This window comes from Podarcis gaigeae (assembly GCF_964106915.1).
Source record: "Podarcis gaigeae genome assembly, chromosome: 2".
In the NCBI taxonomy this organism is placed as follows: domain Eukaryota; kingdom Metazoa; phylum Chordata; class Lepidosauria; order Squamata; family Lacertidae; genus Podarcis; species Podarcis gaigeae.
Window position 1 is genome coordinate 34,303,425 of NC_139679.1, and position 16,253 is coordinate 34,319,677.

General features: G+C 44.4%; 1 long non-coding RNA gene across 2 annotated transcripts in view; it reads right to left on the bottom strand.

The window, feature by feature from the left end:
• The window catches only part of LOC310839454, a 39,406-nt gene that overhangs the window by 11,759 nt on the left and 11,394 nt on the right, over nucleotides 1–16,253 (bottom strand). The gene's annotated exons all lie outside the window — the stretch shown is intronic.

The following is a 16,253-nucleotide window of genomic DNA, read 5'->3' on the forward strand; positions in this document are numbered from 1 at the left end:
GCAGCTGATATCAGAGCAGCTTTGGTCTGCTCCCTTGATCCAAAATGACATCTGGTTATATCCTAACGCAAGTGAAAACACTGCTCTTGCATAATACAACAGTATCTTCAGATGTGTCCAAATCCATGTCGAACAAACAAACTTCCCAAAAAGTATAGTAGATTTGATATATGTGTTTGAATTGGTGGAGCAATGAAAATGTTTATTAAGCAGTCCTCCAAGAACCCCAGCAATTTTTTAAAAAGTCCATGGGGCAGGAGGAGAGTTTGAGGGGCATTGTATTATACCATCACATCTGGTACTGCTCAACTACTTTCACTGTGAGCACCTCCCCCCAGGTTGTAAGGTATTGCCGCTAGCGTATAAAGCCTTAAATTTCTTGGCAGCAATCTACCCGAGTACCACCCTTCTTTATACATTCCTGCTTGTTCTTTGAGATCTGTTGCAGAAGCATTGCTAACTGTCCCTTATGACATCCATTCAGCTGCCACATGGAAAGGGGCATTTAGCGCACTGTAGATTGTGAGGTTCGATTCTCTTGTAGATTAGGCAGGCATCTTCCATGTTCCGTTTTAGATTCCGGCTGAAAATGTTTTTAGCTTCCATATGACCTAGTTTTCCTGTTCTTCTGATCTTCACCTTTCTACCCTTGATTTGATTATTGGTTTTATGACGTACATCACTTTGAGAAGTTTCCATGCCCCCTTCTCCTTGATTTAGTGGGATAGAAACGTTATGTATAATAAATGTATAAATAAGGAGTGCAGCAAATGCTGCACTGTCCAGCCTAAAACTGAAGCCCAGGTAGAACTATAAAGAGGAACAAAGCTTGAACGAAGGCTGCAAACTTCCATGGAGCATCTATACGAATTCCCCCAGCTTTGAAAATATTAATTCAGTTCTCTGTAATGAAAGAGTTTGCATTATTCCTGGGCGCCTGTGCATGGGGCAGTCCAAAGAATATAAATTAAAGTCATTCAATGAGCAGATGCGTCCAGAAGTATGACTGAACAGAGAGAAGGGGGGTGGGGAGCAGAGTTGGCCACAGGAGGGAGAATAACATGAAGGGAGGAGGTGGGGGGGAAGAGACTTCAGGATTCTGGTTCATCTTGAAAAAGGCAGGCAATCTGTAGAGCCGCCTTTATGGTTCTCAGGGAGAGGCCTCTCTCTGTCCAAGACGGAACACAATGCACTGCCTTGCATCTGGGGACACGGAAATCCTTTCTGTGCTTGAGCAAAAACGACTTGTTTAAAGGATCAACCAAGAAAGAGATTCAAAATGAAAACAGTGATTATCAAGTTACAAGTCTCAGCCCTCACCTGGGTTTAAAACAAGCCACCAGCCCCAGTCCTTCTTGGAATTAACTCTGACAAGGGATCTCACTCTGTACATATGATTATGAATATAGGTCATGTAAACTGGAGGTGGGCTGGCTTCTGCCTTGCATGCTGTGCTTTTTTAATAATAAGAACCCAGCAATCTGCTGGTGTATTTTAACAAAGCAAGAGGGAACGCAGAGGGCCACTCTGTGACTGGGATGCAATTAAGTTTTCCTCTTGAATATGTGCTCTTGCTTGTGTGACTATAAGCCATGGTTGCGGAACTTGTGGCCCTCCAGATAGCATGGGAAATGATCCGTAATGATGGGAACTGGAATCCAACCACATAAATAAGGTCTTAAGTTAGCCATCTCTGCACTAAGTGGTGCCTTGCTGGATCAACACAAGGGCCATAGAGTCTTGTGTTCTTGCAGCAGCCCATATGTGGTCCCCCTGAAATTGGCCAGCTGACCTCCAGTGGATAGAATCATAGAGTTGAAAAGATCTTGGTCTACCTTCTTCTGCCTTCCTTGTGTAATCAACACCACACTGTAATCATTGCTGGTACATTCAGGACAGACCAGAGTAGGAAGGTGGTGCCACTTCTGAATCTGAGCAACAGAGAGATGATGCGCTCCCATTCCTGCTGATCTTATTAACTAAGGTGTAAGGCAGTGCCATCTATGATACTGGGTGCTCAGCAAGCAGCTTTGCAGCTCCATCCTACTCACAAAGCCCAAAGTGGTCTTTAGAAATATGTGTACAGAAAAACCTAGACTCTGCAATACATCTAACAACCTCAGGTCTCCATATTATTATGGAACCAAACCGTCTCTTGTGCCAACAATGCTGCCCCAGTAACTCAGCTTTGCTGGGAGCGCTTCAAAGTGGCCGATGCCTTTTTTCGAGAACCCTGATTGGAGTGTGTGTCTGTGTCTGCAGTGCTCCAAGAGGATTTCATTTTTTCATCTTTAAATATTTATGCTTTATGTAAGAGGCTTCCAGGAGAGTCCAACTCGGCAAGAGAAACAAGAGAGTGCATATTTGCCTGGTCTCCAGAGAACTACTGTCCTGGCAATTGTGAAAACGAGTCACATGAATGCTCCAAGCCAGATAGGATGGCATGCAGAGACATCCACAGCAAAAATGGACTCACTGGCTGAACCTAAACCATAAGCAATTTCACTCCTAGATAATCAAGCTGATTGACTAAATGAGTAAATTTATTGCTGTTGTTAAAGTTAGGGTAAAAACAGGGATAACCACAAGTGGATAATAATGGTAATATAGGTGATGCTTTGGTGGAACTTTAAAACATGGTCAGAGTTTAAAGCTGCAATGTTCAGTACAGCTACTAAGGAGTAACTCCCATTGAACGTATTTGGGCTTCTGTATAATATCCTTAGGATCCCAGTGAACAGCTGCTACCGATACACACAAACACAAACACACACACACACACACAGCTGCCTTACACCAGATCAGATGACGTGAGATAGGTTTTAATGGATAGGAGAGGATATATTAATTGTAAGTTATCCCCCCAGGTGCCCACCTGTGTGGGTTAAACACAGTTTCAAAATCCCATCCTAATAGCGATGAGATTGCACTGTCCTATTTATTCTGAATGTTTGTATGTGATGCCAGTAAAGGTTTGATGATGATGATGATGATGAAAATCTCATCCTTGGCAGCAAAATTAAAAACATAGCAATTAGGCAACAACTAGTAAAATAAGATTTATAATCTTGCATTGATTCACAACAACAGTAGCAGTAAAAACCACGCAGGCAAGATGCTTGTATTTACTAGCATTTTATAACTAGCTTCAGACATGTACCTAAAGCAGAGGCATGTCTACATCCAATGCAAGTTAAAGACGGAACAGGAAATACTATATACTACTTCCTTTCCAGGAGAGGAGGGAAAATGTCAACGCACAGAGCCCTTTCTGTCAGTTGTATTTCTATAGTCTGAGTATCTGCCTAGCAGCAATACAACTCTGTAGACTTAGCCCCTTCTTATGCTAACTAGCAAGAATATGAATTTGTTAGTTTGTCTACTAATCTCCCAAAGATCACTGGTTCATCTAGCTCAGTACTGTCTATACAGACTGACTGTGGCTCTCCAGGTGATGTTGTGTTACACTCCAGCAGGTGTCCTCTGGAATGGGGTCCCAGTTCATGGAGGTATAAACTCCCTATCCAAAGCACTAAAGGAGGAAAACAGGGTTGATTGTGATAACCACAAAGATCACCAAGGGCCAAGCACAGGGAAACAGTATAGGTCCAAAATGTAATCCAAAGATAAGGTCGGGAACCAGTCCAAAGTCAATACCAAAGGGAATCTAGTCATGGTACAGCACAGCAAGGAGGGGCAACTAGGTTTAGGATCAAGGAACCAGAGACCTCCCAGGCCACAGTCCAACTACAGCTGGTGGTGAAGGTGTCTGGGAGACGTCTGACTTCCAGGGTGACTTCTACTTCCAAGTTGCATGATGACTCTAACAGTGTGTGTAAGTGTTGTAGCTCCTAGGCCTGAGTCTGGGTCTTTTCACACTGGCATTGTTGAGGGTAGGGTTCTCCCCAACCCCCTGACAACACTGGGAGTTCTCGGCCCAGTATACCTCAAGGAGCGTCTCCACCCCCACTGTTCTGCCTGGACACTGAGGTCCAGCACCAAGGGCCTTCTGGCAGTTCTCTCACTGCGAGAAGTGAAGTTAAAAGGAACCAGGCAGAGGGCCCTCTCGGTAGCGGTGCCCACCCTATGTAATGCCCTCCCATTAGATGTCAAAGAAATAAACAACTATCTGACTTTTAGAAGACACTTGAAGGCAGCCCTGTTTAGGGAAGTTTTTAATGTCTGATGTTTTATTGTATTTTAATATTTTGTTGGAAGCCCCCCAGAGTGGCTGGGGAAACCCAGCCAGATGGGCGGGGTATAAATAATTTATTATTATTGTTATTATTATTATTATTATTATTATTATTATTATTATTATTATTATTATTATTTGTGAGTCTTCCACCACCCAAGGGTCCCTCAAGGGGATCCTTAGTGCTGATCCTAGAGCAGCAGTTCTCAACCTGTGGGTCCCCAGACGTTGTTGGACTACAACTCCCATCATCCCTGAGCTCTGGCCTTGCTAGCTAGAGGTGATGGGAGTTGTAGTTCAGCAACATCTGGGGACCACAGATTGAGAAAGGCTGTCCTAGAGGAACCTGCCTGCTACCCTTGATCAGTGGGGTGTCTGCTTCATACTCTGAGGCCCTTGGGCGGTGGAAGACTCACAAGTAATAATAATAATAATAATAATCTCTACTTGGTCAGGGCTTGGTTCTCATTCCTACCTGGAGATGTCAGGGGTCAAACCCAATATTTTCTGCATAAAAAGGAGATGATCTACCACACAGATGATACAGCAAGATGTGCATCATCTAGAGATTGTTTGGTGACAAGTCCTAAAATAAATAATCATTTTAGACCTTATGTAAATGGAACCATTCACAACACACATTATCTGTCAAGGATAAGGAGGGAGAAGCTGAGCTGTAACAAGGGAAGGAGACTGACTTGACATGTGATTTCACACTCACATGTTTGCTTCTCCAGGGCCATCAACTCATAGAAAAAGAGTTTGAGATTTGTTCTCAGTTTGAATAGTACAACTAGGAAGTGGGGGTGGGGGTGCGGAATTACCTGGCTTACTTTAAAAAAGAGAGAGAGAAGGATGGAGAACATTAACTTTGTGACAGTCATCAAATTAAGCACAGATTATGTTTTAGAGCACAATTCGAAGTTTTTTATACATTACATTTTGAAGAAATGGGGATAATTGAAACGGGGAATGCCGTTTCAATCTCTGGCACATCTGATTTAAATGCAATGCAATGGTGGCAATTATGGCGCGAGGCTGCCTGTCGTCTTGAAGTATTTATGAGTCTCTCTCACTCATCCATCTACCCAACCTGTGATGAAGTCGCTCATGTCCAAACAAGGTCTCCATCTCTTGTCAGATTTGTTGACAGATCAGGTCACAGCTTTGATAAAGACACTTACAGGTAGCTACAGGCTGTGAAAACTGCTGTCACCGCAGATTAGCATACAGTAGTTCTCCTCTTGCCTGACGTTTCTCATTATTAGGGAGTGGGGGGGCGAGAGAGGGAGAGCAGGCAGGCAAGGAAGGGAGAGGGGTTTTTTTTGACATTGAAGATAATTGGAACTATGGAAATCATAGTGAAAGGGGAAACCCTACAGTATGTGGACTTAGGAACAGCAAGTAACATGCTAGAAAATGCAAATGGGCGAATAAGTAGAAGGGAGAAAAGAACAAGCTGCTTCCTATAATGGGGCAATGGAGTCAAGTCTCAAAAGGAAGCAGGTGGGAAGGTGTGCAAACAGAAAGGCGAGCAAGCTCCTTAAATTGCTCTCTGCGGAAAGGATTCTCAAACACATGCAGATCCCAGGCTTCCTCGTTTCCCCCCTTCCGTTTTTGATTCCTGCCTGCACGGAAGCATTTTGTATGGGGAGAAAGAAAGAAAGAAAGAAAGAAAGAAAGAAAGAAAGAAAGAAAGAAAGAAAGAAAGAAAATTAGTTTCCACTGTGTCTAACTCATATACTCCATTCTTAGAGCTGGTTGTTCTGCAAGGGCCTGTTAGGACTTCCACACTGGGCATCTGTCACTAGAGGTTAATTACTTAGATACAACAAATTATCACAGGGCTAAACAATAAGCCCTCTGACCTGAACATGCTACTCATCCGTTTATCATGAAATGAACCGGTCTCGTCACATTCGTGTCAGTGGAAGACAAACAGAGGGGCTATCCAGACTTGACATTTGTGCTCTGGGTAGGCAAACAGCAGCAGCAGCAGAAGAAGAAGTCTACTTGAAAGTAAGATGCACAGGCAGACAGCAAGCTAGCCACTGACAAGAAAATAATTAAAGTTTTTCCTCTCCGTGCTCCATCTTGGCTCATTCCTTTTGACTCATGTGCAAACACACACGGAGATCTCGCAAGATGATTAGAAACAGCAACGTTCGCTACAAAGCCCAGAATTCTGCAAGGTAAGAAGCTTAAGTGTACAAAGACTACAAGATCCTGCAAATCTCAGGTCTGATTCATACGATCACATCTATGGTAGATCTTTGTAGGAAGATATCCCAAGACCATCAAGAGTCAGAAATGGAAACAGTTGTGTTTAGGAGACATCTGGATGCCTAATGTCCAAATATTTTATTCATAATTCAGACTGAATCCCACCCATGTTTTCACTTTTCAGATAATAACAGCTCATGATAGGATGGAATTTGGTGTGGATCTGAGCAAGGTCTGCAGCTCAGTGGTAGAAAGTGCATGCTTTCAAGACAGAATGTGCCAAGTTTGGTCCCTGGCATCTCCAGTTTAAAAATGATCAAGTAGCGAGTAATGGTGAGGATCTTTGTCTGCCTGAGACCCTGAAGAACTGCTTCCAGTCAGAACAGACACTACTGGGCTAGATCCTGACTTGGTACAAGACATCTTCCTATAATTTGTTGTTGTTTAGTTGTTTAGTCGTGTCTGACTCTTCGTGACCCCATGGACCAGAGCACGCCAGGCACTTCTGTCTTCCACTGCCTCCCGCAGTTTGGTGAAACTCATGCTGGTAGCTTCGAGAACACTATCCAACCACCTCGTCCTCTGTCGTCCCCTTCTCCTTGTGCCCTCCATCTTTCCCAACATCAGAGTCTTTTCCAGGGAGCCTTCTCTTCTCATGAGGTGGCCAAAGTATTGGAGTCTCAGCTTCAGGATCTGTCCTTCCAGTGAGCACTCAGGGCTGATTTCCCTAAGAATGGATAGGTTTGATCGTCTTGCAGTCCATGGGACTCTCAAGAGTCTCCTCCAGCACCATAATTCAAAAGCATCAATTCTTCGGCGATCAGCCTTCTTTATGGTCCAGCTCTCACTTCCATACATCACTACTGGCTTCCTATAATACTTATGTCTAAAAATGGATTCTCTCTTTAAGAAGTGGGGTGGGCGGGCAGTGCAGTGTGGCAGTATGGGCCCACAGAGTGTCCTCACCCACATGAGACCCACACATGAAATACAGAACTTTCGTACTGGCGTATGCAGATATATGGGAACTTGGGGGTGGAGGAGAAATTGTATTTTGTTTGCATTTAAAGTCTAGCTAATGCATACTTTCTGAAACAACGTGCAAAACAAAAAAGACAGCCATCCTTTGAAATCCACACGATTTTTGCAAAGCGGTTCTGCAAGTACTGTGTACAAAAACGCGTATACTAGGGTGAAGTGTGCAAAAAAAAAAAAGTTTGCATTTGTGAACCTAATGTACAAAAATGCATTCTATTAGGGCTTTGTAAAAATGTGTGGATTAGGCAAAACTGAGTACACAAAATGTATGCAGTAGGAGAAATTTGCACTAAAATGCTGAATAATATTCATCAGGATATTTCTCTCTTTTGTTCTTTAAATTGCAAACTGTTGTGGAAATGTGGGAAAGTGAACCTAAGATCTGAAAAATAAGAAACTTAGGCAAACTGAGATGGACAGGTTCAGCCATCCCTACCCCGGAATGAGAGGCTTACAAACAGATACTCTGGTAACTCTGGAAGACACACTAGAAAACACACAACAAGCTGTCCTGTGTTTGTTTTTTTCTGTCAAACAAACAAGGAGAATCGGTCTGCTAACAACTAAAGAACGAGAGATGTATTGTAGGAGCATCTCCAAATACAGCATTATAAGCATTTTTAGCTCAACTTCATCTGGCTTCAGTGTGAACAAAGGAGATGCCATGCTTTTTTACATATTCCCCCCACTATTACAACACACAAGCTCTTTGCAACAAATAGATTGCTGTTAGTTCTTGTCTGCTTATCTCTAGAAACCTTGAACAACACAATGCGTATACGCATTTCACATTTGAGTATCAGGTTACACACTGCTATATTTTAATGGGCTTTTTGCTAAGGTAAAAAGGCAAAGGACCCCTGGACGGTTAAGTCCAGAGAAAGGTGACTATGGGGTTGCGACACTCAACTCGCTTTCAGGCCGAGGGAGTCGGTGTTTGTCCACAGACAGCTTTCCTGGTCATGTGGCCAGCATGACCAAACCACTTCTGGCGCAACAAAACACTGTGATGGAAGCCAGAGTGTACGTAAATGCTTTTTACCTTCCCGCCACATTGGTACCTATTTATATACTTGCACTGGCTTACTTTCAAACTGCTAGGTAGGCAGGAGCTGGGACAGAGCAACAGGAGCTCACTCCATCACAGGGTTTTGAACCGCAAACCTTCTGATCAGCAAGCGCAAGAGGCTCAGTGGTTTAGACCACAGCGCCACCCTATGCAGGTGACAAGGAAGCCGTGCCTGTTCTCTCCAGCATGCTCCTTTGTCCTGTAATTCATCCCCTCCCTCATTTGCCTGTCACCTAGAGGCTTACCTGCCATCTCAAGTGAAAGACGGAAATGGAAGACACATATAGGGAATAAAGAGGAGCACCAGGAGATATAAAGATCACTGACCTGTGTAAGGGATTGCAACCACAATTGCTGACCAGACGAGGGTAGCTTGGGCTGTGCAACTTTACAGAGGACAGTCCTCTATTGGAAGGGCTGTCAGGGGACAGCTCTTCTTGCCTAGGGACCCTATGTTGGAAAAGCTGCCTGGTCCAAGTCCGCTTTAAAGAACCCAGAGAAGGAAGAGCCGGAGGCGCCTTGAAGACGTCCATAACCATCTACTGCCTAGTTTCCCCTACTATAATGAGATGTACTGCATTTTTTTATTAATTTTGAAATTTGCATCTGCAGCAAAAACAGCCAATGTGGTCCCCTCCAGATGCTACTGGATCAAAGCTCCCATCATGTCTGACTCTTGGCTGTGCTGGCTGGGGCTGCTGAGAGCCAGAGTCCAACATCTGGAAGGCAACATATTGGCTACACATCTAAATTAGCACATGCAGATTTGATTCGATTTGTCTCCTTTTTGTCCTCTATTTTGGGTGGTGCATTTCCTCCGGGGGGGGGGGTGCTGCATCCATAAGTGGACACCCTAGATCTGGCTCCAGGAGAGGCACCAGGGAAATATATTTGCCCTGAATCCCTTTGCAGCCCCCACGTGCACAGACACAGGTTTCTGTCTAGCGCTCATTTTCTCAATTAAGTTTCGTTTCTCACTCTCAGCTGCCTCCATCACCCTCTTAGAAGCTCAAAAACTGCCTCCCCTCCTCCTTGTAAACAATTTTGCCATGTTTTGCCCAGCGCAAATAAAAAATGTCTCTGTGTGTGTGTGTGTTTTAAATTGCTATATACGTTCAGTCCTGGCTTCGTCATAAAGTGTGGAGAAAGGAACATGCCCAAGCAAGTCTCCTGGATTATTAAAAGCAACATCAGTTGAAGTAGCAGCCTAGGGAAACCAGCCTTTGTCAACTCGCTGGTGCTCCTCATGCCAGCAGGACAGATCGCTGTCTCCGCTGAGGAACAATAAAATACCGCACAGACATGCAGCAAACACAGAACCTGTTAGCCTCATTTATTTCTCAACAACAGCGCTGTGGGGTTAAAGTACAATAGAATAGATGGAAGGCTGGAGTGAGTAGATGGAAATGTTTAAAGGGCACAGGGGAAAGCTTGAGTCCAGTGCAACTTCAGATGGATTAGATTCAATGTAATGGCTGGACTGGGAGAACAATGTTCAGAACCGAATCAGTTTCCATTCGTGTTCTGATTTAGCAGAGCTGCAAGATTTCAGGCCAGATATGGTCAGAAAGGTGGAGATTTGGCCTAAGGGCCACTTCTAATTCTTTGCACTGTTTGTTTTAGTCAATATCCCCTTTCATTCCCATGGAGGTATCTCCACTGCTGGAGGCAGAGATGCTTCTGCATTCCAGTTGCAAAGAAGCAACACAATGTTCTCCAAAGCCACATTCACATTGTGTTTTTAAAACACTATTTTACCCCTTTAACAGTTATGGCTTCCCTCAAAGACTCCTGGGAGCTGTAGTTTGTTAAGGATGCTGAGAGTTGTTTAGAGACCCCCTATTCTCAGGGCCAGCCCATCCATGAGGCAAAATGAGGTGACCGCCTCTGGCAACAGGGTTAGCACACACCTTGGAGGCTGGATCTGCTTCCGCCTTGGCAGCCCCCCGACCCATGCTGCCTCCACAGTGGCCTTTTGGTTAACAGAAGGCACTGCTGGTCTCCTACAACCCCTTGGGAGGAAATGGTGGGGGCTGACCTCTAGGGTCTCTGGGGCTCTGTACCCACCTCACATGATTCAGAGTGGGCCCTTTCCCCCCTTGTTAAATTAATGTTGATTTGATTTTCCCCTCCCTTGTTCCTGATGTAGATCTTAATTCCCCCCTTGTTCCTGAGGTAAATCTTCATTCACCTCTTCTTCCCTGGCAGGTGGAGGAGAGCGCCATTTTGTGGTTCGCCTCAAGTGCCAAAATGTCTTGGGTTGGACCTGCCTGCTCGCCTCACAGAGCTACAATTCTCTGAGTGATTTAAAAACAAACCCATCCCTCTTCCCATGGAAAGCTGAGGGCTGTAGCTCTAACAACTCTCCACACCGTTAACCAACTGCAGTTCCCAGGATTCTTTGGAGGAAGCCATGACTGTTAAAATTGGTATAACAGTGCTTCCATGTATGGTGTGGCCTAAGTCTCTGATGTTAGCCTGTGGCTGGTCTTGGCCAGATTCCACAAGAAAGGAGCCGAGAGCCCAGCTGGACCCACTGATGAGTCATAAAGAAATGGCAGGACCCTGGGGGTGGGGGGGTGGGGTGGGGGAATTAAAGGCCTTGCTAGGACATGAGTGGGATGTCCAGTAGAGGCAGCTCTTAAAAGGCTAGCCTTTTGGTCTTAGCCTTGTTTTAGCACAAACCCAGGAGATCCCAAAAGTAGCAGCACAGTTGGGAGAATAACTCAAGTACCATTGTAGCGAGCATTCTCAATCCATCATGGTCTCCGTGACTAATTCTGTATTGTGGTGCCCATTATTTCAATATTCCTCTATAAATATTCATAAACTGTCAGCTATGAAAAAGGATCCTGGCTCTGGTTGCATTCCTTTGCTGGAAATGGAGGAAAGAGGGACAAAGATAAGGACAAAAAGAATTAGAAGAGCTCTCTAATCAGTGAAGTTCCATTCATTTACATGAGTGGGGAGAGTCTTTTCCAGGAAGGCCACAGTGGCCTGAATTGCACAAGTGTAGTATATGATTCACTACCGAACCAAAGCTCTGCATTGCTGTTATATCCACACCCCTGGGATATGAAACATCCTGCACAGTAACTAGACAATATCAGCCCATTACTTTGCATGAGCTGGCAGACTATGGTGGAAGGATTCTCCAACAGCCTGCTCTAACCCTGATCTCATTCCTGACCACTGACCATGCTGGCTGGGGTTGATGGGAGTTGGAATCCAACAGCACTTGGTGGGCAACAGATTTCGGGGGGGGGGGCGGTGTAGTTGCTGGCATTTTGAATGCTGCGTGCGTGTGCACACACGAAACATACCCTGCATGTAGGAAACAAATACAGTGGTACCTCGGGTTACAGACGCTTCAGGTTACATACGCTTCAGGTTACAGACTCTGCTAAGCCAGAAATAGTACCTCAGGTTAGGAACTTTACCTCAGGATGAGAACAGAAATCGGATGGTGACGGCGTGGCAGCAGCGGGAGGCCCCATTAGCTAAAGTGATACCTCAGGTTAAGAACAGTTTCAGGTTAAGAACGGACCTCCAGAACGAATTAAGTTCTTAACCCACGGTACCACTAAACATTAGGGCTACATTAAAGTACATATCCAGACCCTCCAAGTGTCCATATTTCCTAGAAGCAGGATTTAGAAAGCCGCCCCGGTTTCTGATTTGATCCTGGAACGTCCCGCTTTTCCTTAGGATGTCCCTATTTTCATCAGAGAAATGTTGGAGGGTACGCATATCATAGGAAAAAGATTGTCCTCATGTAGGGATGTTATATATATATATAATGGCACAGCTTTAAAAGATGTGTTCAGCCTTCACTATCAGTAGCATTATGCCTCTGAATATCAGTTGCTAGGAATCTCTGGTGGGCAGATGGTCTGTTGTACTCATGTCCAGCTTGGAAGCCTCCCACAGGCATCTGGTCAGCAACTGTGAGAACAGGATGCTGGACTAGATGGGTCCCTGGCCTCATTCAGCAGGCCTATTTTTCTGTTCTTATGATTCCCCCACCCACAAACTGAAATGATGCCAGTGAAAATTCCACCTTCTCCTCCTCTGTAATGCCTCTAGATCAGCACTAGCATCGCCTAACTAGGGAACTTCTGTTTTGAAATAATGCATTCACATATAAATAATAATTCTACCCTGCCTTGCTATAAAATAATCAAGGCGGCTTACAATCCATAAAATAACAATAAAACTGAAGCACCAAACGACTTGCAATAAGCTTATTGTAAAAACATACACATAGCAGCAGCAAAACAATATCCCAGAAACGCACGATTATATTTACCATAATCTTGAGGCGTTTTAGATCGTAAGCAATTTCCGTGCTTCCATTTTTCAATTCTGTTTGACAGTGCAAGCATTTCAATAAACCTGAGTGTGTGCCTTTCTTGGTTTGCTCAGGGTATTATCCCGTATAGCATTGCGCCGTCTTGCCCTGCAGTCCCAGATCCCCACATTGACCTGGCTATGTTATATATGCACAGCTACAGTGTGCAGACTACAGTTGCCAGCCAACACAATACCACTCCTCCATCTCCCCCATATGCTAGAGCACACCAGCTGTACGCATTTTCACAGGATGCTCTAGCCCAGGGGTTGTCAACCTGGTCCCTACCAACCTCTAGTGGGCGTTTCAGGATTCTAGGTGGGCGGTAGCAGGTTCTACAGCAGAAGCTGAATCCTCCTTCCATCGAGCACTGGTGGGCGGTAAAGAAATTTTACCATCAAGAAAGATGCATTAGTGGGCGGTAGGTATAAAAAGGTTGACCACCCCTGCTCTCGCCAGAGAGGACTATGCATACTTCCTGTGGATAGTTGAATGAATTTATCATAGAATCATAGAACTGTAAAGTTGGAAGGGATCATGAGGATCATCTAGTCCAACTCCCTGCAATGCAGGATTTTTTGCCCAACATGGCAAAACCCATCACCCTGAAGTTAAAAGTCTCCATCTCCACCAACTGAGCTATGTTTATGATGTTTTTCAGGTCTAAAATAATGGAATTATATGGCTGGATCTTGAAGGTCCCCCAGTCCACCCTTCTGCTCAGTGCCAGGTCAGCAATGCAGGAGGGAATGTTAAAAAGTAAAGATAACGGACCCCTAGACTATGGGATGCAGTGCTCATCTCACTTTCAGGCCAAGGGAGCCGGCATTTGTCTGCAGAGAGCTTTCTGAGTCATGTGGCCAGCATGACTAAACCACTTCTGGTGCAACGCAGCACCATGACGGAAGCCAGAACACACGGAAACGCTGTTTACCTTCCCGCCGCAGCGGTACCTATTTATCTACTTGCACTTTGTGTTTTCGAACTGCTAGGTTGGCAGGAGCTGGCACAGAACAATGGGAGTTCACCCCGTCGCAGGGATTCAAACCGCCAACCTTCTAATTGGCAAGCCCAAGAGGCTCAGTGGTTTAGACCACAGCGCCACCTCACTGCAAAGTGAGGGACAACACTTGCTCGACGTAATGTTTTCTAACTTCCTTGAAAAGAGAGCCAGAGTGGTACGAGTGTTTGACTAGGACCTGGGAAGCCAGGGTTTAAATCCCGTCTCAGCCATTAAGCTCACTAGGTGACCTTAGGCCAGTCACCCACTGATCTAAAGTATCATAAAAGGGTTGTTGTGGGGTTTAAATGAGGAAGGAGAGAACCACATAGGTCACCTTGAGCTGTTTGGCAAAAAATGAAGGATATAAGTGCAATTAATCAATAAGCAAATTTAAATGTTGTTGGCATCTGTCTTTCTCAAGAATGACTGAATATATTTGAATGAATGCTCGATAAATAGATGGTGCCATCAAACCTCCCTGCAAACAAATCAGGATGAATTCCCAGTAAACAGGTAATCAGGAAGTGACCTATCATAGCTGCAGCAGTTCCTGACATGTACTTTAATATCAATTACCGTATTTTTCGCTCTATAAGACGCACCAGACCACAAGACGCACCTAGTTTTTGGAGGAGGAAAACAAGAAAAAAAAATTCTGAATCTCAGAAGCCAGAACAGCAAGAGGGATCGCTGCAAAGTGAAAGCAGCAATCCCTCTTGCTGTTCTGGCTTCTGGGATAGCTGCGCAGCCTGCATTCGCTCCGTAAGACGCACACACATTTCCCCTTACTTTTTAGGAGGGAAAAGGTGAGTCCTATAGAGCAAAAAATATGGTACATTGCTGCCCCCCGCTACTATGATTTGTTTGCACTCAGAAAAGATGGAGTGCTGCAGATAAAGTAGGAACAGTGGTGTGACAAAATAACATCTTGGTGTTATCCACATCTTCCAAGTGAAATCTTTCTGAGGTTTTCAAAATTTCAAGGAATCTGCAGAAATCACTGTTCTCTTAAGGTACACGCAACAGAGCTCTGCATAACACAACTTCAGTTGCCAACATTATCATCCCATTGCAGATCTGATGTTCTTTTTTTCCAGTTATAAGGGATCACAAACATTATAGGAATAATTTTCAAAGGATGAAAAATAAACATCTTGCTCATTCATTTCAAAATAGGAGTGTGGGCAGCTCCTCTTGGCAGTGAAGGCTTCCCCAAAGCTTATGCAACCATTTTAAGCAAAAGGAGGGGGGAGAATGAGTTTCTGCTCTGCTTCACTCATCTTCTCCCATTTATGTTAAAGTCTCTCCTTTGTCACCCTAGTAACAATTGACCAGGGTAGGACATTGGAGGCGGGACGGGGGGGGCAGGGGGGAGTGGATACATGGCTCCATGTCAGTCTGCCATGAGGTTTGTGGAATCAGATGTTCATTGCTGCAGAGAGGGCAGGAGTGAGCTTGTGATTCCCAGCTTGGCCATCAGGTTTAGTAAGAAACCTGTGATGACAGTCACAATAAGTTATGCTTCCCTCTCAAATTTTCTGACACTGCATCAAGCAGCTATTCATGGCCAGAAATCTTCCACCCTAACCTTTCGTTGGGAAGAGAACGATTCCTTTATATCCCGCAATGGATCATCCTCAGTAACACAATTACTGAATCACACACATATTAGCTTTCAGAATATTTAGAATTAGCTAAATTGACAGATATAATAAGGCAAAAACCAAAAAGTGAAGTGAAAAAGGAATGGGAGTGTCTAAATGAATACCTTAAAAGCCAAGGTTTGAGGACAGAAATCTGGCTGAGTCTGGAATAACCTTGTGAAGTGAAAGGATAAGGAAGAGGGATTTATATCTGGATGCTAGCATAGAGATGATAAGGAAAACAGGAAGACACAATGAGAGGTAAAGGATTGGTGGAAGTCAATGTTTGTTTTTCTTTTTAGTATTTATATTATTAACTTGTAAGATATGGATTGGGGTTTTTTTGGTTTTTTGAATGTTTGTTTTTGTGTTTTGTGTAGTTATTTTTTGATATTTTTCGTGTTGTGTGGAAAATACTAATAAAATTATTAATTATGAAGAATAAGAATAAGAATCAGGCGCATATTGGCATCTCAAAACTGCTAATACAGTCGCTGAAGGGAGATCAGAGCGGGATTTGTGAGGCCTGGGGAGATTAGAATGCTGCATCTCCAGCTTGTTGCCATTGGCTACAGGCTATCTGTGACATCACAAAAGCCCATGGCAGCTGAGTGTGTATAAATGTGAGCCTTTCCCTCTTGCCCTGCAGAACACAGTGGGCAATGGCTGTGCTATTCAGCATTGCCCAGTCATCTTCTAGCTAGAGGCAGCAAGCCGGCAGAGGGATGGAA